The sequence below is a fragment of the Mauremys reevesii genome, linkage group 5 (assembly GCF_016161935.1).
Source record: "Mauremys reevesii isolate NIE-2019 linkage group 5, ASM1616193v1, whole genome shotgun sequence".
NCBI lineage: Eukaryota > Metazoa > Chordata > Testudines > Geoemydidae > Mauremys > Mauremys reevesii.
The window spans coordinates 73,520,537-73,542,066 of record NC_052627.1 but is presented as its reverse complement, the minus strand read 5'-3'; the positions used below and the strand labels follow the sequence as shown (position 1 = coordinate 73,542,066).

The window sequence follows — 21,530 nt, the reverse complement described above, 5'->3', positions numbered from 1 at the left end:
TGTAAGATAAGCACAGTAAATTGTAATTCTAATAATGCTAATGTCTTTCCTTTCTACAAGTAATTTTTAATAAACTTTTGAATCTAGTAGTAATTTTTAGCTATTGATTACTTAATAATTGATGTAATTTTTAGTATTTAATATATTTTGTGATCTTTATGGATGTTCCCATATTTATAATTTTTATTAAATGGATTAAGTAATTACAATGCATTATGTAATATATAAAAATATTAATTCATTGTTAGTGATCCACTGTAAACATCAGTCATAGCTTTGCTTTGCATAAGTAATTAACTTTGATACTTAGCAAACACATTCCCGTGTGGTTACAAATAATTTAGAAAAATGGTAATCATTACGAAAAGGCAAATGTTCTAGCAAAGATGGAAGAGGGATGGGAAAGCTATACTCCTGCAATAGCGGGGGGCACAACCACACAAGCCAAACAATGGTGAGGACGTCACATTTGCCAACCATTCAAAACTCATGAGTCTATCCCCCCAAAACGATATGATTGTTGACTTAAAATCATCAGACTTTGTTTTTTAAATCATCAATGTTGGGTTCTTTTTATTTGCCTTTTTGTTTTTGAGCTGAGATTCTCATGTACTAACACAACTCCAGGAGCTGGGGCTTTAAGAAAACCCCCAAATATCATGAGACTTACAATAAAATCACAAGAGTTGACAACAGTGGACTCCACAGGTCTAGAAGACAGGGAATGAACGAGAGTTCGGGAGTAGCTGCTTGACAAGGTATGCTCCCTTCTCCAACCTGGGGAAATTTCCTTGGAAAAACTTACAAACTTGAATGTTAAGTTTCAGAGGGGTAGCCGTGTTAGTCTGGATCTGTAAAAGCAGCAGAGAGTCCTGTGGCACCTTATAGGCTAACAGACGTTTTGGAGCATGAGCTTTCGTCCGACGAAGTGGGTATTCACCCACGAAAGCTCATGCTCCAAAACATCTGTTAGCCTATAAGGTGCCACAGGACTCTTCGCTGCTTTTACAGACTTGAATGTTGTTCAGCATCAACTTTCCTCTGTGCCATTTTGCAAACTAGTTGCAAGGTGGAAGGGTCCCATAGCTTGGGCTCCAGCCCGAGCCTGGAACTCTACACAGCAATGAAATAGCCCTGCAACCCGAGCGCCCCAAGCCTGAGTCGGCTGGCACAGGCCAGCTGTGGGTTTTTCTTTTCTGTGTAGATGTACCCTCAGAGCCTGCATCAACTGGCGTGGGCTCACTACAAAAGTAGCTAAAACTAGCATAGTAGACTTTCCCGCTCAGATTTGAGACTGGGCTGTGAAACCTGGTGAGGGGAGTGGGTCTCAGAGCCCAGGCCCCAGCCTGAGCAGAAACATCTACACTGCTACTTTTAGCTCTGTAGCACAAGCCCCAGGAGCCCAAGTCAGTTAACCCTTACTCTGAGACTCCCTGCTGCCAGGTGTTTTCACAGTGTATATGTGCCCTAATCTTAATCAAATCTTAATAAAATGACACATCTTAGTGGTGGTTCTTCTGTTCCTCCCTTCCTCGTAAAAAACACCCCCTTCTCAGGATTTGAAAGCAAGTTCTGATGCATATGGGCCTAGCCAAAGCTGAGGGACCCTACTTTTCATTATGGGGAGCATCATAGCTTCTCTGTGGGGGCTCAGGGAGGGACAAAGTGATTTCCCCACAACAGGGAAAGTGACAGTGACACGAAAGGCAGTGACAGAGTTGGAAATAGAATCCAGATCTCCTGGCTATCACAGTCCTGTCCTATCACCACCCTGCCTTACTGTGCAAGGATTTTCTTCATAGGCACTGACAATATTGCTTGTCGGATTAGTCAGCAAGAGACATTCATGCAAATCAAGTAAATCACCACTTTGCCATATCCAGATTCCATCACCTTAGTTAGGAGTGAGGGTTCTGAGCTTGTTATCTGATCTCGCTGTTCTGCAGTGTAGTTTATAGTACAGCTGGGAAACATGTGGCTTCTGCTATTTTTTTAATCCCAGCATTTAGAATAATGTGTATAACTTGACTTCACAGCTAAGGTTCAGTGTTATCACTGAATGAAAGATCAGTCATTTTATTAGACTGTAACTTATTTTATTAGTCTCTGGGAACCCATTAGTGCAGAACTGCTGCAAATCAATGCTCTCAGTTCATAGCTAGTTTTCCAGGTTCCCCTGTCAAAATCTTAAGTGAAAGTATCAGTCAAGGGCCACAGTTCAAATGTAGATAAATCACTGGAAATGATAAAGGAGCTATAAAGCCAAATTTAATTTTTTCTTTAAATCTAATGATTTGGCTTCATCCACGTTTTTTTTCCCAGTCTTACTTAAAAGTACCTGCTTCCTTGGCAGTCCTCTCATTGATCTCATTTTTCTGTATGTTAGATCCAAGATAACACTTCCTCCATTTCCTAGTGGGACAGGGCCACTACCAGTTTGCGGTCCTTCCCTTTGGCCTGTCCACCGCACCCAGGGTATTCACAAAGTGTATGGCGGTAGTGGTGGCCTATCTCAGATGTCAAGGGGTACAAATATTGCCCTACCTCGATGACTGGCTGCTCCCAATCCCAGGTTCAGATCCATGTGGACCTGCTCTTGGCCATGTGTGTCAAACTCGGCCTCCTAGTAAACGAGGCCAAGTCGACATTGGTCCTGGTGCAGCGCATAGAATTCATAGGCGCTCTTCTGGATGCCTCCAAGGCTACAGCCTCCCTTGCCATGGATAGGTTCCTGACCCTGAAGGGGCTTATAGCCTCGGTCACGAAGTTCCCCATTACCACAGCCAGGGTATGCCTACAGCTCTTGGGCCACATGGTGGCGTGTATGTTCATGGTCTGCCATGCCAGGCTTCGGATGAGGCCCCTCCAACTCTGGTTGGCCTCAGAGTTCTCCCAGGCCTGCAACAAACTAGACAAGGTCCTCTCGGTATTGGCAGGGGTGATCGCAACGCTTCAATGGTGGTCCTGCCTGGACAATATGCTCCAGGGACTTCCCTTCTGGGACCCCACCCTGTCACTAGACCTAGTGTCCGACATGGGAGACCTGGGCTGGGGAGCCCACTTAGGGAACTCGCAGACCCAAGGGATGTGGTCGGCCAAGGAGCTGTCTCTTCACATAAACGTCAGGGAGCTCAGGGTGATACGATTAGTCTGCGTGGTGTTCAGCTCGCAGCTGCGCGGCAAGGTGGTCAGATTACTCACGGACAACGCTGCCGCAATGCTTTACATCAACAGGCAAGGCAGAACACGGTCCTTGGCCCTCTGCCTGGAAGCCCTCAACCTCTGGGAGTTTTGTATAGCCCATGACATCTCCCTGAAGGCCTTCCACTTGCCGGGTGTCAACAACACACAGGCCGATTGCCTGAGCAGGGTTTTCTCGTCCCACCACGAGTGGTCGCTCCACTCAGAGGTCACTCACCAGCCCTTCCAAGCATGGGGCTCTCCCCAAGTAGACCTATTTGTGACCAGGCAGAACTGCCATTGCCACAGGTTCTGTTCTGGTGGGGAGGAACGCAGTCTCCTATGCCTTCCTCCTGTCATGGTCAGGCCAACTTCTTTACGCTTTTCCCCCGTTTCCCCTCATTGCCAAGGTCCTGGAGAAAGTAAAAATGGACAAAGCACGTGTCTTCCTAATCGCCCCAGCTTGGTCCCGGCAGCATTGGTACTGGACCCTCCTAGGCTTACTCACAGTCCCTCCCTGGCTGTTGCCGCTCCGCCAGGACCTCCTCTCCCAGGACCAGGGCCACCTCCTCCACCTCAATCTGGATGATCTCCGAATGACAGCCTGGCTGATCAATGGCTAAATGCAGAGGAGAGAGGGTGTTCGGAGGGGGTCAGGCGTGTCCTCCTCGAAAGTAGGAAGCCATCCACATGCCAGACCTACTTGGCAAATGGTCCAGGTTCTCCAGGTGGGCAGGTGAGGGGGGTGTTTCCCCAACATCTGCCCCGCTCCAGCTTGTCCTTGAGTACCTCCTTTCCCTTCGAACTCAAGGCCTGGACCCATCCTCTGTCAGGGTGCACCTGGCAGCTATTTCGGCATTCCATCCACCGGTTCAGGGCTGCTCGGTTTTCTCCCATGCCATCACCGGGCGTTTCCTCAAAGGGCTAGACCGGTCCTTCCCTTATGCTAGAACGCCCGTCCCTCAGTGGGATCTAAACTTGCTGCTGTCCCTCCTCACAGGGCCCCCGTTTGAACCCCTGGCCACATGCTCGTGGTCTCACCTTTCCTGGAAGGTAGCCTTCCTTGTGGCCATCACATCAGCCTGGCGGGTCTCAGAGGGTAGGGCCCTGACCTGTGACCTCCCCTTATACAGTCTTTCACAAAGACAAGGTTCAGCTCCGCCCACACCCTGTATTCATCCCCAAGGTGGTCTCCACCTTTCTCATGAACCAGGACATCTTTGGACTTATCCTCTGCCCTAAGCCGCGTGCTTCTAACGAGAAATGCCACCTCCATACTCTCGATGTGCGCAGGGCTCTGGCCTTTTATCTGGAGTGGACTAAGCCGTTCCATCGGTGTTCGCAACTCTTTGTTGCCTCGGCAGAGTGCATGAAGGGCCAACCGATCTCCACCCAGAGACTATCTTGGAGGATCACATCGTGCATCCGGACATGCTACAACCTAGCAGGGGTTCCCGCACCACCTATCATAAGGGCTCACTCATCAAGGGCTCAGGCCTCGTTGGCTGCCTTTGTGGTCCATGTCCCTATCCCCATCCCTATCTGTAGGGCCGCATCCTGGTCCTCAGGACACACGTTCACTTCGCACTATGCAATCGTCTCCCATGCCAGGGATGACTCTGTTTTCGGTAGGGCTGTGCTTAAGCTAGGGGATTCATAAACTCCTACCCACCTCCATCACACAGAGCTTGTAATCACCTACTGTGGAATACACATGAGCAAGCACTCGAAGAAGAAAGACAGTTACCTATTCCGTAACTGGCATTCTTCGAAATGTGTTGCTCATGTCTATTCCACATCCCACCCTCCTTCCTCACTGTCAGAGTTGGTCAGGCAAGAAGGAACTGAGGGGCGGGGGGCGCTCAGCGCTTCTTATAGTGCGCCATAGTGGCACCACTCCAGGGGTCGCAGCAGCGCTCCCCCTATGGGTACTGCTGAGGGAAAAACTTCTGGCACTGTTAGATGTGGCAAGCACGCACACCTACTGTAGAATAGACATGAGCAACACATCTCGAAGAACGCCAGTTACGGAACAGGTAACTGTCCTTTATTATGCCCTTAAAGGTAATTTTCTAGGAGAGTCAGTGATTGGTGTTTTATCACAACATAGTTCAGCAGGTGGCAGTCCAAAATGCCCTTTGTAAATCATGTTGTCTTGAAAGAAGCAAAATTCTGTAAATAATGAAAATTAATAATTTCTCCCTTTTATGATTTCTTGCCTCTCCGTCAGTGAACTGCCACAATAGATAGACCTTCTGATCACAAGTAAAAAATAGAGAAAAATTATGAGAAAAGCCACCCTAAGTGATCAATTTTTCTCTGTTTTAAGAGGCTTTTTCCTTAATGCTGCCAGTGATGTGAAATATTTCTGTGTGACCCAGAGTGTGCCCCTCAGTGAAAAATGTACAAAGCGGATTGTGTAATGGAACTCATTGTGTTGAAATGTATTTAATCATGCTTATGGCTTCTCTCTGGTTTATTGACATGTTGGTTTCAGTATGTCATGCAATCTAAAAATCAATCTACATTTGAGAGCTGTTCTGTGTGTTTGGTAGATAAAGGTCTTTTTACTGCAGCCACGACTACATTTGTGCAAAACCTTTACAACATAATTTATTGGCCATCCTTTATTTATTATGACCTTTCATTCTTCTCAGTGCATTTACAATCTTAGATTATTTTCTATATTAAGTTTTATTTTTTTACAATCATGCAATGCAATTTATGTAGATATAAGCACTCACTGCAATCTAAAAGCAGGAGCTGGCACATACAGAGAAAAGCACACCTTGTGGATAGCACAGACCTGTTCTTGCTAGGCCAGAAACAAAAATGCTAAAGTCTAATAACATTTCTTCTAAGCACCAGGGTTTCTCGTGGAGAACAGTGGCTTGGCAGCCTCATTATCTGATACAATTGCTGTTTGTTGCAGCCTTTGAATAATGGTCCAGATCCATGCAGGTTTTTAATTAACAACTTCCCATAAGAAAAATAATAATCCCATCCCCACCTCTAGAATTATTTAATGTAAAAAAAGATGAAGAGCACAATACTCCAGTACAATGATGGTTTAAAATGAGTGAACCAAAACAGAGAAACGACCAGAACCCAGAAGCCACTCAAGAGGCAGGGCTAGCGTTTGTAAAAAGAACAGTTGCTATTGTGTGTGTGTGTGTGTGTGTGTGTATGTATGTATGTATGTATACATACACACACAGAGGAAACAGTCCCTTCCTGAAGAAGTCGCAATCTGGAGGCAGTGAAAACCCACATGTGGTTAACATGAGTGAAATTATAAATACATATTTACTATTCCTATTTAAAAAACAAAACATAGGGTCAGATCCTCAGCTGGTGCATACTGGTTTGCTTTTATTAGTCAACTGAGAGTTATGCTGATTTATTCCAGTGTAGGAGTCAGGAAAAATCTTCATTAGTGAGACAGGCTATTAAATAAAAGCATCGAGGATGAGATGAGGCTTATTGGGGAAGAAGCAGGGTTGGATGGGATGACAGCAGGGAGAGTCACAAGGGTTGCTACAGTGCAGGGGAAGAGGACATTGGGAAGCCCTGATTTGATATCTTATCCTGGACTAAAAACTCCTAAAAACTCTGACTGTAGTCCATGGAACATGACAACAGTTCTAGAGTGGGATTTGTCTTTATGTGCAGAATCTTTGGTCTGAAAAACCTGTCTGTTTTGGGGTTCCATCTGAATGGAGAGACAGTCATTTTAAACTTCCACAAACTAAAATAGCCCAAATGGATCAAAACGACAGACTAAAAGATAATTTTGATTGTGCAGGTAGAATAGGTTGAGTAGGCACCATCTTCATGATTCAGCCCCCTCTGCCAATCATTGCTTCATGCATATATTGTTAATAAACTGGACAGTTCTAACACATTTTTAATCTGCAGTAAATCTTGAAAACTACTATTTTTTTTACTAAGACCAACCATGTACGGTATGGTTCTCTGGGTGACCTCTCTACTTCACTTCAGGTTGGCCCAAACTTTTTCAATATCATCTCTATCCTGGGGCTTTCTCCAAATAGCTATTTTCAGGTAGTTCAACAAATGTTGGAAGGAGGAGAAGTAGGAGATGGCATTCGCAGGGGATTAACAGTATGGAATAATCAGCTATGTTTCATATTTTAACCACAACTGTGGATTCGGTCTGCTGAGATGTAAAGGGATTATTTCCCTTAAGATTTAAAGGGATTGCATCAATATAAAGATGGTTATTTAAATTGTTCTGAGAACTGATCTTATGATACTTTAAGTGTGAGAAGTTGCTGGTCTCTTTTACCTAATCTGTTAGTCTAGCAGCTCAGCAGTGTGAGTTGAAATTCAGCAGTCAGCATGAGGCAATGTGTTAGTCAATCATCTTTTTAATAACTCTATCATTATACTGAAGCACACTGCATATCATATGCATGGGAGCAAAGTATTGGCAAGAAAAATATTTATATATTTAGTCATTGAATCTGATGGAAACCCCAAATCATTCCAAACGGATGGCTGATTGTTAAGCCATATTGTCTGAATTTTTTGATCCAGACTTCTTTCATCTCCATGGTGGTCATGTAGGTTCCAAGATATGAATTTTTAGCACTCTGAAATCAGCAATGCAGGTACAACTATTGTACTTTGTCCAGGACTGGGCAGCATCTTTTAACGACTATTTTTTCTTTGCTATTCAAAGCAGGGTCAGGACCATTGGTCCTGTACTCATGAGATCTAGGTCTTTCTTAGCTTCCATGCAATGAACTGAAGGAAAAACGTGGAGCCTATTGTGATCCTGGAATGAACAATCAGGAATTCTTTCAGTTAAGATTAACATACTGCGTGCCGGGATTGTAAATTCACTTGTTTTATGAAAGAATGATACTATGTACTAAACTAAACTAAACTAAATTGTTTTGGTTTGGTATTGTCATTGGGTTGTCTTCTAGTAACTTCAGTGACTATCACAGCCTACTTCATACCACTAATTTTTTCCTTCAGTTAAATTGATATAACCTATGCTTTTGATGCAGAAGTTCCCAGGTTTGATCCCGGCTGATGACTATCGTGTCCGTATGTACAAATTAACCACTCCTTACAAATACATAGTTTAATAACATATACCTGTAACTCCATTTTCTTTTACAGATGGAAAGGATCATCCTCTGTAAACAAATAGCCTCCCTTAACCTTCAAGTCCACCAGGCTAATGTCTGAGAAAGGAGATGGGCCTTTAGAGTGCCATGAACGCCCACAGACTTGGGGTTTGTTATGTCTGGTGGGGGAGTGATTCCCACAGTTCTCTTCTCTGCGATATAGTTCTTTTACTGTGCTCATGCCCATAGTTTCAGAGCACCTACAATGAGAATACCCTACCACTTGTCTTGTCCTCCATAGAGCAACTTTGCCCGCTGGAGGTTTTGCCTTGTCTGCAGTGCCTTTTACTCTCTTTCACTTACCCTAAATGAAAAATATCACACCTGTGGCAGGTATCCCTCAGTCCATGATAGCAGTCCTCCATGTTTAATATATGTTTCTGATCCTCTAGTCTCTGTTTCTATTGCGTGAAAAGAGCCACCAATAATATTGCTATAGCGACAAAACCATTAAAGTCAATAGGAATCTTGACTGATTAACAGTCTCAGGTTAGATGTTTAGTGAAGAAGAGTTTACATGATGTATAGATGTAAAGTGTATAATCATAGCCTATGTAATAGTTTATACTTTGCTCTTCAACATAGTATATGATAGAGAAATATAAATTTCACCTGTTTGCTTTGTTCAGAAATGCTTGGAGTTGTTTGGTGCTTGAGCTTGAGTTATCTCTTACCTATCCTATTTATGGCTGGAAGGAAAGCTCATGTGGTATCGCATCAGCAGGAACAATTGCTAATTAATGCCAGACTGTGTCACTGGCTATACAGAGGCATAATCATTACTATGAAGAGCACCAGCTAGTAAGAAAGTTAAATAGTTAGGGCCCTACCAAATTCACGGCCATGAAAAAGTGTCATGGACCCTGAAATCTGGTCTCCCCCCATGAAATCTGGTCCTTTGTGTGCTTTTACCTTATACTATACAGATTTCATGGGGAGAGACCAGCATTTCTCACACTGGCGGTCCTGACCCAAAAGCGAGTTGCAGGAGGGTTGCAAGGTTATTTTATGGGGGGGGTCACAGTATTGCCACCCTTACTTCTGCATTGCCCTCAGAGCTGGATGGCCAGACCACAGTGGTTGTTGGCCAGGTGCCCAGCTCTGAAGGCAGCACCCCGCCAGCAGCAGCACAGAAGTAAGGGTGGCAATACCATACCATACCATACCATACCATACCACCCTTACTTCTGTGCTGGTGCCTTCAGAGCTGGGCAGCCAGAGAGTGGTGACTGCCGATTGAGGGCCCAGCTCTGCAGGCAGCAGCACAGAAGTAAGGGTGGCAACACCATACACCATGCATCCTTACTCCTCTGCTGGTACTGCCTTCAGAGCTAGGCTCCCGTCCAGCAGCCACTGCTCTCCAGCTGCCCAGCTCTGAAGGCAGAGCCACTGCCAGCAACAGAGCAGAAGTAAGGGGTAGTAGCCTCCGCACCTTCTCCTATAATAACCTTGCGACTACCCCATAACTCCTTTTTTGGGTCAGGATCCCTACAATTACAACAGCATGAAATTTCAGATTTAAATAGCTGAAATCATGATATTTATTTTTAAAATCCTGTGACTGTGAAATTGACCAAAATGGACCGCGAATTTGGTAGGGCTCTGTAAATAGCCCAACACAAAACAAGTAGTCCTATCTCTATCTACAATATAAACTGAAAAAACAATAATGAATGTAACTGTATTTTTATTACAGCTGATATAAACTAGCTAGAAAAGATTCTAGCAAGATGAAAAATGGATCAAATGAAACTTGTATGGACTCAAAAAGTCATGCATATTTATACGCTCAGTTTGTAATTGTTATAAATATTTTGCAGTTATAAAATAAATAGGCATTGGGTTGGCTCAATGTGGTTTGAGTCTTGTAGTGCTTAATCATTTATTTATCTGAGACTCTGCAATTTCTGTTCTTGACTTTGATTATTAACAGCTTAATTACCCCGAACCTTACCTAGGGTCCTAATATCACTATAGAGGCACTAGTAAAATCTAGATCCTAAAAGGATATAGGATAAATGATTGATCTTGTGTGTGATGGTGCATTATTTAATGTGCACACAACAGGGACTATTTTTTGTTTGTGGGGGGGTTGTTAATAACATCCATGACTCTGACTAATTTATCTACCCAAATATCAGAGGGGTAGCTGTGTTAGTCTGGATCTGTAAAAGCGGCAAAGAGTTCTGTGGCACCTTATAGACTAACAAACGTATTGGAGCATGAACTTTCGTGGGTGAATACCCACTTCATCAGATGCATATCTACCTAAGATCAAGATCCTCATGCAATCTCACACACTCCATTCAGAATGGCCACTGTTGCTTATTGTAAAGGATATTTCAGTGTTTCCATTATAAATCCTGAATATCCAGAAATGTGTATACTAGCGCTAAGAAAAAAATCAGTTGGAGCTGAAACTCTGCACTTAGATGCTATAGAAAAGACAATTTATAAATGCTGACGTATAGATAAATAAAAATGTGCTATACAAGATCTGAATGGAGGAACACGTGTATAAATTAGTTGGAAAAATGATTTGACTATTTTACTACCTATGAAGGTCTCTGTACCTTCTTCCATGCTACTTTTTACCCATGAAATACTCTCACTGAACTGACCAGTAAGATCACTACCTTTTCCTCCTTCAAATCCATCCTCAAGACCTCCTTTTACTGTAACTCCTAACAAAGAACATAAGGAGAAAGCTGGTACTTACATTAGAAATATACATTTGTCATTTTAAAAAATACCTAACTAATGTATCTATCTCCCCACACATTTGTATGTCACTTCTCTTCTTTGGATTCTGCAATTGGATCTGCAAAGGCAGCCCCTTCCATCAGTGCAAAATCCCATTAACTTCAGTTGGCACTCCACAGAAGCATAAAGTTCTACCTCAGGGGTGGGGAAATTGTATGCAGGGCCAGGGCAGGGGATTGGGGTGCGGGAGGGAATGTGGGGTATGGGAGGGGGTGCGATGTGCAGGAACGGGCTTAGGGCAAGGGATTGGGGCAGAGGAGGGGTACAGGGTGTATGAGGGAGCTCAGGGAAGGGGGTTAGGGTGCAGGAGGGGTGCAGAGTGCAGGAGGGGACTCAGGGCAGAGGTGTAGGAGGGGTGCAGACTGTGGTAGGGCGGCTCAGGGTAGGGGGTTGGGGTGCAGGGTGTGGCAGGGGCTCAGGGCAGAGGGTTAGTGTGCGGGACGGGTGTGAGGTGCAGGTAGCGGCGCGTGGCCCGCGGCACCACGGGGCAATCCTGCGGGCCGGATCCAAAGCCCTGAGGGGTCAGATCCAGCCCATGGATCGTAGTTTGCCCACCCCTGTTCTACCTGCATGGACACAATTGCAGGACTGGGGCCTTAGATTATAAGCTCTTTGAGGCCACAGATGGTGCCTTTATATTTGTTTGTACAGCACCTAGCATAGTAGAACCCTGAACCTGATTGAGGTTTCTGGGAGCTGCTATAAAGTGGTAAATATGAGTTAAACTGTTTGTCATTGCATGTGTTTGTGTTATGAACAGCTTTAATTGTTTTAAAAGATCATTCTAAAATATCACCTGGTCACATTTGATAATTTGAAAGAAAAATGTAGAATTGTTAACCATAGAGTCATCTAAAGAGATGCACTGACTTTTCATGAGGATTATTACTGCACATTCCATTATATAAATGTATTTAAATAGTTAATTAAATCATGTATTATAATGTTTCTAAACTGGATTAATATGCACTATCCACTTAATAATAAACTTCTAAAGAACTTTCCAACTTCATATTTACAGAATCAACCATAACAGATTCTTTAGAAAAGGATACAACAATCAGTTTTTTAAAAGTATTATTGTAATGTTTTTAGACAATAGACCTTAATGCTGTACTGATTCAACAATGTCCTTTAAAATTACCATTAATAGGTATTTGCCCCTAGCCCATTTTTTCGTAAGCGTATGTAACATTGTAACAAGTATGGAATTTATGTGTGTTTGTTTGTGGAGGTATATTCTAGGATAGGGTCAGGCGTTATGGTGCATATTGTCCTGGCTTAGCAGGGCTTCATTTGCACGATGCTCTGTTCAAATTATTTTCCTTCTGGCAAGTGGGCTGATGATAGTCAGAATATGGCTGCACATTGATAATGCTTTGGATGGTGTTCATGCATTGACTCAGAATGTGTGCTTTAAGAATTAAATTCACTGCTGTGCTGAGTGTTGGCCCCAGGCCTATGCATGAGTAAACTCCCAACTACTTTTCTTTTTATTAATGTGTTAGAGGTTAATAGAAACTCATTTAAAGAGCAAACATGATAAAGAACAAATTATATTAACGAATAAATTTCAATGTCAATTAAAACACTATTTAAATAAAGGACAGTTGCTCTGTCATTGGAATGATTTGGTTACATGTACAAATAAAGCTTGATAAAAATAACATCAAAAAGTTTTTATGCCAAAGACAGTGGGCCAGATCCTTAGCTGATATAAATTGGTATAACTACATTAAAATCAGTGGAGTATGCCAGCATTTGGCCAAATACATTTGCAATCTTGTGATTGCTGTGAGGAAAATTCTACCCTCTCACAAAAAGAGTGATGTTGCATAGCAATCTGACACTCCATATTCTAATAAAAGCAAAGATAAATGTTATTTTATTTATATAAAAATATTTATTAGGAGGCATTTGCACAAATCTAGTCAGACCTAGGCAAACATAGATGTAGCAACAATTTAATGAGCAAAGAGCAAACAAAAGAGATTGTAATCAATGAATAAAAAGAAATCTAGTGAGTAACAGAAGAGGTCATTAAATAGGGGGCTTTCCGTATCATAACACAGCAGGAAGGAACAGCTTAGGAGGCAAATCAACAAATTGCCAGAAATAAATTTCCTTTGGAGAAATCAATCTTTTAAAAAAAAAGAAAAAAAAAGAAAAAGTTAAACAACCAAACCCATAAACGAAGGTGCTTGTTGAACTTACCAAACTGAGAATTCTGGAGACTGATGTCCTCTATTTACCTAGAAGATTTAACAAGCAAGACGAGAGGCTGTGTGAGTTTCTTATTCTGTCCTGTCAATGTGTCTCAACCCAATAAGGGTGGAATCAACCCTAGGGGTAACAGCATAATTCAGTTGCCATCCCTGATATTGATTGCAATATAAGGCTTTGTTCCTGTATATGCTTGCAATGATGTCAGCGGGCAGCTCTCATGCATAATGTTACGTGCACATGTAAATCTTTGCAAGAGCACGGCGTAATCTGGTAAAAACAAAATATTTCTGTACACACTTCAATAGATGGATATATTACAAAAATCATAAACTGGCTGTATTTGGAGATATTTGGTCCATATTCCTGTCAATGTGTTACATAGCCATATTTTTAATATCATGATGATCATCTCTCATTCTTGATGATCTGTAGTCTAAGAATTAACTCAAATTACTACATAGTAGGGTCTCATGCCTAAAATTATAAATGCCAGTAATATACCTCTTCTGGTAGGTAACTTATTTTTACATGAGTTAACTTACTCTCCTTCATTAGGCTTTATTCCCTTTGATTCTCTTTTGCTTACTTAATAAAATTATTCTTACAATGATAAGGTTAGAGGAATATGCATAAATATCCATATGCATAAACTGGGTATTGCCTAATGTTGTTCAGTCCTTGGTGCAAAACTCTAGCCATGCCCAGGAGATCTAAATTGGGCAAAACAATCTCTCCCCTCAATCAGAGGGTTTAGTGAACACCAGGTGAAAGAGCAGGAGTAAAGGAAAGTGGCCCTGAAGCCCTAGTTGTGGCCGAGGCAGGATTCTCTTGGCACATGCATTGTGGAAGACTGCCCAAAGGCTGCCTTCTGAGGTCCCTCTTGTATGTTGGGGGGTGGAGTTGCAGGTGGAAGTGGTACATCGGGGCAGGGCCAGAGCATGCAGCTTTGCTGTGACCCATAGAGTAGGGTTGTCTAAATTATGTCAGAGCCTCTCCAGCACCAGGAGTAGATGAGGATCAGGAGGGCACAAAAGGTGGTTTAAAGCCACCATAGTCCATACTCTTCTTTGGTTGTAAGTTCTGCATTTTGAAGGTAAAGTGCAGAATTTTACCTCAATTCTCCATCCCCTAAAGAAGCAAGCAGTCTAGGAATTAACAAGTAAGCATTTAGATGATGATGAATTAGGGACAGCTTCTGATACCCTTACTCTTACTGAGTAGCACCTTGCTCTACAAATAGTTCTGTTGACATCATTAGGATCATGTGTTTCTCAATGAGAGTAACCTAGCAGAATCTGCCCCTTAAAGAACAAGAAGCAGTATGAATTCACATGCTACATATCATATGCAACAAACCTATGAACTTTCCTTTATGCAGTTCCCAACAAGTTGAATGGAGATAATATTGCTAACATAATTTATTAAGAGTTTAGAAAATGCTTTAATTTGGTTCTGCATGAAATTCTTCTTGAAATGTACCTAGAAAGGAATCTCAGTTATTACTTGTCCTAGTTCCTTTAGAGTATTTTTTTTCCTTTCACCAATAGACAGGATTTGTAAAGGCCTTTTGTCAAAGGGTGTCACTGGCCCTTTTAGAGGGAACAGGCCAGTGCCCTGTGACTGGGCATCTGACCCCCAGCTCAGCTTTATAAGAGGACACATGAGTCCTAGGGAACAGGGGCAGGTGAGAGCTGCCTGAAAGACTCGGAGACATTTGCAGGTGAGAGCTGCTGGAGAGCAGGAGGCTGTAGAAGGTCCCTGAAGGAAGCTGTAGCTGGGGAAAGGCTGAAGGCAGGAGAGCAGCAAGTGGGGTTTGCTTTCTGGCCTCTCCAAGCCAGAGATCCAGGACTGGATAGGGCTGAAGTCAGAAAGCTGCAGAGGGAATTGCCTGCCGACTTCTGAGCCAGAGCAGAGGGCTGAAGTCAGGGGAGTGGCGGAGAGTCTTACCCACCAGTGGTGATGTGCTGCAGAGCTGGTAGAGGTCAACGGAATAGGGGGAGTGATGGAGTCTCTTCTGGTGGGGCTGAACCCCAGCAGAGGCTGTAGGGATTCCTGCAGGGAAGAGCAGGGTTCCACTCCAGCTGGAAGGGCTGTGGTGGCAGTCCTGGTAAAAGAACAGGAGAGGACAGAAGAAGAGCTCAGGTATGGTGAAAGAAGCTGGAACACAGTATGTGCTAAAATGATGGACTAGAGGATGTGGGATTTTAAAGACTATATACACTGGGTGGGAGAAATGGACTATGTTTTGCACTACATTTTTGTAATATACCTGCCCAATGAAGGGGTATTTTTGAGGCAAGAAAGCTTGTTTTAAGGACTCCGTAGAAGAGAAATAGAGGTAAGTGCACTTGTTCTGCTGCTGGAGTGTACTTCAGGTGGAATTGACACTTTTGCCCCTAGCTACTTTTTCTAGCATTAACTCATTCTGTTTTATCATTTCTCTGCAATCTTTAATTGACCACCATATATTCCCATTTTGTCCTTTCCTAATTCCCCATTCCTAGTACAGGCTCTGTATTAACCCGTACAGTCCCTCTGTAAAGTCCGTCATGGAGCCACATTAATGTTTTCTCATAACTTACATTTTTCTTTTTTTCTGAGGCATTGTACACTCTTTTGCCTTAATTGTGGTGTTATTTGGGTTGCTTCAGCCTTGCTCTGTATACAATGTATGGATATTAATAATTCCCTCTTTCTGCTTGCTTATGCTGTTTCTTGATTCTCCAGAAGTTGACTTTATACATGGAAACAGCTACTACCAAATCCGCCTTTATGACATTCCGCATAATTAAGTGGCATTGAGTTTGATAAATTCAGTAGCCTGGGGACTAGATTTAACCCACATTTGTTTGGTGGACACCCAGTCACAGGACCTCAGAAGCCTAATGAGGGATGGTGCATGGGCAGAAAGTGGTTGCAAAGTGCCTTCCAGTGAGTGGCTGACAGGCCAAAAAAAAGGGACTTAGCTAGGGAAACTGCTAAATGCAAAGGATCAGTGCATCTCCTCAGCATTCTCCATGGGTAGGGCTTCTGTGGATTCCCCTCACAAAAAATTAAAGCCGTAAAGCTGCCCCTGCAAACTGGAAGCTCTGACGTAGGGCAGGTGGCAATGTCATTCTTTGCCTTCCCTCAGGATGACTCCCCCAAGGGTACAGGGGGATCAGCTGGTACAGAGACAAATAAATTACACCTCTCTCTGCCAGCATGAGTGAATTTGATTCCTGGCCTCTGTATTAACCGGGCTTTCATTGTAGCATATAATATTAAAAGAAATGTGCCTAGTTTCATAACCCATATGCTACACTTGTATTCTGTTGTCTATTGATTAGTGGGCATTAATATCCCAGGAACAAAAAAAAACCCCTCAAATTTTACAAGGCCTGAACACCTCTCCCCACCCCCACCCCCTCCAAAATCTTATTGCTCATGCTCTGTGTTTATTTTTGTGAAGTGTATCTGTCAGCCTTGAAAAATAAATTTAAAAAATGAATTGAGCTGTGCTAATCAAATCAGCATTTTAGTGCCTGCTATACCCATTGAATTTATTTGTGAGAATTACATTTATTTTTGTTAACTTGGAAATAGAAATATTTTAAACCACTAAGTATCTGGAAAGAATTTAATGTTGTGTTCAATTTATCACCTTTGAGTTTATTTATAATTACAATCTTTTCAATGCCTGTATTCTTCTTGATTCCATTATCTTTATTTGGAGAAGTTACATTATACATTCATTGTATGCAGTGTTGTGGTAGCCAGGATATTAGAGAGGCAAGGTGGGTGAGGTAATAGCTGTTATTGAACTAACGTCTGTTGGTGAGAGAGACAAGCTTTCGAGCTTATACAGAGCTCTTCTCCAGACCCGAAGAAGAGCTGTGTGTAAGCTCAAAAGCTTGTTTCTCTCACCAAGGGAAGTTTGTCCAATAAAAGATATTACCTCATGTACCTTGTCTCATTATATGTTCAGACTGATATGAAAAGTAGAATTATACAATGCTGCCAAATGCTGGGAAATTAATTTCACAGTAATACTAAATGTGGTATCTGGCTAGACAACTAAACTGCAGTAATAGTAGGACTTTATCCCTTATTCAAATAGAAGTATGTAACACAGAGAGAAATTTGTTATTAACAGTGCTTTCTGCACTGTGAGTCAAGTGGCAAAAGGCAAATCCAAGGAGAGTATTGTTCCTGTTAATCATCATTAAGTGCTTGCAATACGTATGTATTTTAATTAAATAAAAATCCCCTGCCTTGGCTACAATTTTGAGCATTCCAAAGCATTATAAAGTAGCTTGGATAGAAAAAATCTCTCATTTTCAGCTGACTGATTACTGATTTTTCAGCATTCACGATGGAGAGTACTTAGGCTGCACTGTGTAATTGCTTCAGAATTCCTACAGTATTAAACCATTTTGGGACGCAGTAAAAACAGGAAAGGCTCATAGCTAACGGATTTTTTGAGTCCAGATCCTCAGTTGGTGTAAATCAGTGTAAGTCCATTTATTTCAAAGTAGCTATACTGATTTACACCAGCCAAGGATCTGGCTCCTAATGCCTGAAAAGCTATTGCCTCCAAGTGCACTCAATAGGAGCCAGTGTATAATCTTGGGAGAGGCAATACTGGCAAACTTTGGATATACAAATAGCAGTTAGAAAAGCCTCTTAATCGCAGCTCTTTGCACTGTCTGTTCCACACACCCTCCTTATTTAGCAAAACAAAACAAATAATAAATGGCCATATCCTGTCACTTAGTTCATAGAGGAGTTCTGTGCAAAGATCGATGACAGAGCGTGCTGGTCTTCTCCTTCAAAAACAGGATAATCCCTATTATGTGAACGCCTCAAGGGAAACCTTCAGATAATCAGTGTGCCAGCCCAGCACATTTGCAGTTTGTTCTCCAAGAGCACCCCAATCATAGAGAACCTGACTCTTTCCCCCAAAGATAGACAGCCCCTCAGCATAATTCGTGCAGAAATTCACAGGTCTCAGATGTGAAAGAGTTCCAGCCTCTTGGAACACTTAAACTCCACATGGCCTGAGCTTCTGTCAATCTTTGAAGCTGATGTTAATTTTTTTTTTTTTTTGTAACCAAGGAGTTTAGTTAGCAGGTATCTAACAGGCACAGCTGGTCTTGGGTCCATACAACGTGCGTTTTGATGTAGAAGTTACTGTGTCAGGGTTTATGGCAGTGGTGGGCAAAGTGGTTTGTAAACAAACTGTCTCGTAGCCTGCCAGATTACCCTGACAGGCTGCAGGTTGCTCACCACTGGTTTATGGCCTGTGTTATGCAGGAAGTCAGACTAGATGAACATAATGGACCCTTCTAGCCTTAAAATCTTAGAACATGTTCAGTCCTGTGAGCATGTGCTTGCTTATATCATGTAAGTAGCACCAAGCTTCTTACTTGCTGCTGTATCACCTGGCAATCAACCCAATATGAAGGAGGGATTTGATTACATCCCCTTCTTTCTCCTGGGAGCCACCTTTCCCCAATGTCTAGGAGAAGGTGCCCCTCTCATTTTTGCAAATAGTATCCATTACAACTTTTGACGTTACTTCACTAAATAAGTATCTGGACATTTTTTTTTAAAAATTTTTGATCAGGTCAGTGAGTGGTTGAATAATCTTTTGCAAATAATAGACATTGCAAATTTTATCACATTTGTGAATCCACCTTTTCTTCATTCAAACAGCTGAACCCACGTCAGAGTCTATATCATTTGTCACAACAATCTCTTCTCCAAAGTTCACAGCTTTTGAATGTTCATAAAGCGCTTGGGGTTTATCTTATTAACTATTGCTGTGGTTTTATTATTGAAACTGGATTTGTTAAAGTACAAGGAAAAATACTGACGAGAACTGATGTGGGAAAGAACGAGATGACCTAACTTGATTCTGCTGGGACAGGCCACACTGCACTTAACTGCACCCTGTTTGTTCTTCCAAGATGATAGCACAGTCGGGTGGCAAAGTACAGTGGCTGCTTCTGTTGGAAAAAAATGACTATTTCCTCTAAAGCTATTCTCATGTCCCTCAGGTTGGAGTGAATCCAAACTCATTAATTATTTATAAAGTCTGCTTAATATAGAATAATTAATAACCAGCGGTAGAAAAAATTGAGAGGGGAAAAGTTCTACAGTCACACTGATTTAATTTAGACCAGTTCAAGCTGTGCTTGCACTATAGGTTGGAAAAATCTTATGAACATGTTGATCTCTACCTGAATAGGTCCATAACACAAATATTCTCTACCAGATTTTGATGGCATACAAAATAATTCTTTCTTTACTCTCTAAATATTTATTTTACTTCCATCAATACAATTGTTTCACAATAACTTCATTCAAAATAGTCTTTCTTCTTTAGATCAATACACAAAAAGCCTATGTTAATGCAACATTGAGTTTTCAAAGTCAAGCACTCTAAAGGTAGAAACTGTTATAATTAAGGTTGCCTTTGTAACCTTAACTCACCCTTTGTGTGTCTGCAGAATGATTGTTAATTACATGACCACATATGATTTTTTCCCACAGGGAATGGGTGACTGAGATGACATACCAAGTCATGTCATAATAACATTATTACATTATTACTACTGACATTTCATAATATGACAGACACTATAATAGTTGGAATGTTGTGTAGCCCTTCACTTCACCCAAGAGATGACTGGAATGCAGTGGTGATTTAGAGGATTAATCTAAATCAGGGGTCCTCAGCCTGGGCGTTTTTACCCCCAGGAGAATTGCAAACAGATATCATGGGGTTACAAACATCGGGCCCTACCCATATTGCTAAATTGAAGGAAGATTCCATATAGATAAGAGGGTTGGGGATTGGCTGCAGAGTAGTCCTGGTATGGAAAAAGGTTGAAAATTTCTGATTTAAATCAAATTGTGAGATCCTGAACTCTCCACTCTGACCCCTTTAGAGCAGGTGAATGGGTTGGAGCAGCATAAATAGATTATAAAACCCATTATCTTCCTGAGCAGGAATTCCGCTGACTCCGGCACTGCAGAAGATAGTCACAAGGCTGCTTTCTGAGAGCCTCCTCACAAGCCCCAGTACTGGGGTCAAGGCGGGGGGCAGGAGGGATACATAGTGGGCTGGGTCACAGCATGCCACCCTGTGCAAATACCAGGCAATGCTGGGGCCCATACCACAGCCTGGGGAAGCTATCATTACTTAAACCTTCCAGGAGTGTGTATTCTCTGCCAGGAGCCATTCCAGTCACTAGAGTATCCTGGGATTAGAAAGGTGAAAGGGTGACTTAAAGCCCCTCTCAGAGGCATAGCAGAGAATCTCACATTTTATCAGTAGATATAGATATCAATTCTTGCTTGACTCATGTGCATAGCCCCCTTGTGGTGCTCACTATGCCTTGTCTTAAATTAGAGTGTAAACTCTTCAGGGCAGGAACTGTGTCTTACTACGGGTGTTTATAGTGCCCACACAATCGGTCCTTGATCTCAGCCGGGGCCTCTATACACTACCATAATACAGATGAGAACATAAGAACGGCCGTACTGGGTCAGACCAAAGGTCCATCTAGCCCAGTATCCTGTCTACCGACAGTGGCCAATGCCAGGTGCCCGAGAGGGAGTGAACCCAACAGGCAATGATCAAGTGATCTCTCTCCTGCCATCCATCTCCATCCTCTGACAAACAGAGGCTAGGGACACTCTTCCTTACCCATCCTGGCTAATATCCATTAATGGACTTAACCTCTATGAATTTATCCAGTCCTCTTTTAAACGCTGTTATAGTCCTAGCCTTCACAACCTCCTCAGGCAAGGAGTTCCACAAGTTGGCTGTGTGAAGAAGAACTTCCTTTTATTTGTTTTAAACCTGCTGCCCATTAATTTCATTTGGTGGCCCTTAGTTCTTGTATTATAGGATGAAGTAAATAACTTTCCCTCATTTACTTTCTCTACATCACTCATGATTTTATACTATATTATTATATAATAATAATCATGCTGATATTGCCATGATAGGTGAGCAGGACTGGTCTAATAGTTTATAAAATGTTTTGCAATCCCTTGGAATGGAAGTAATTACATGAATATGTTACCCTTCTGCCATGTGTGGCTAACAGTAACAAGGATCAGGTTCAATATGGTGTCTAGGGAATCCTTTTTAAATGTTGTCTCCAAAAATGCACTGTCCATTGGGGAATAGTGGATACAAAATAA

The 21,530-nt window shown here is 42.3% G+C and overlaps 1 protein-coding gene across 3 annotated transcripts in view; it reads left to right on the top strand.

Annotated features, from left to right (window-relative positions):
* The window catches only part of GPM6A (glycoprotein M6A), a 323,841-nt gene that overhangs the window by 260,311 nt on the left and 42,000 nt on the right, over positions 1-21,530 (top strand). The gene's annotated exons all lie outside the window — the stretch shown is intronic.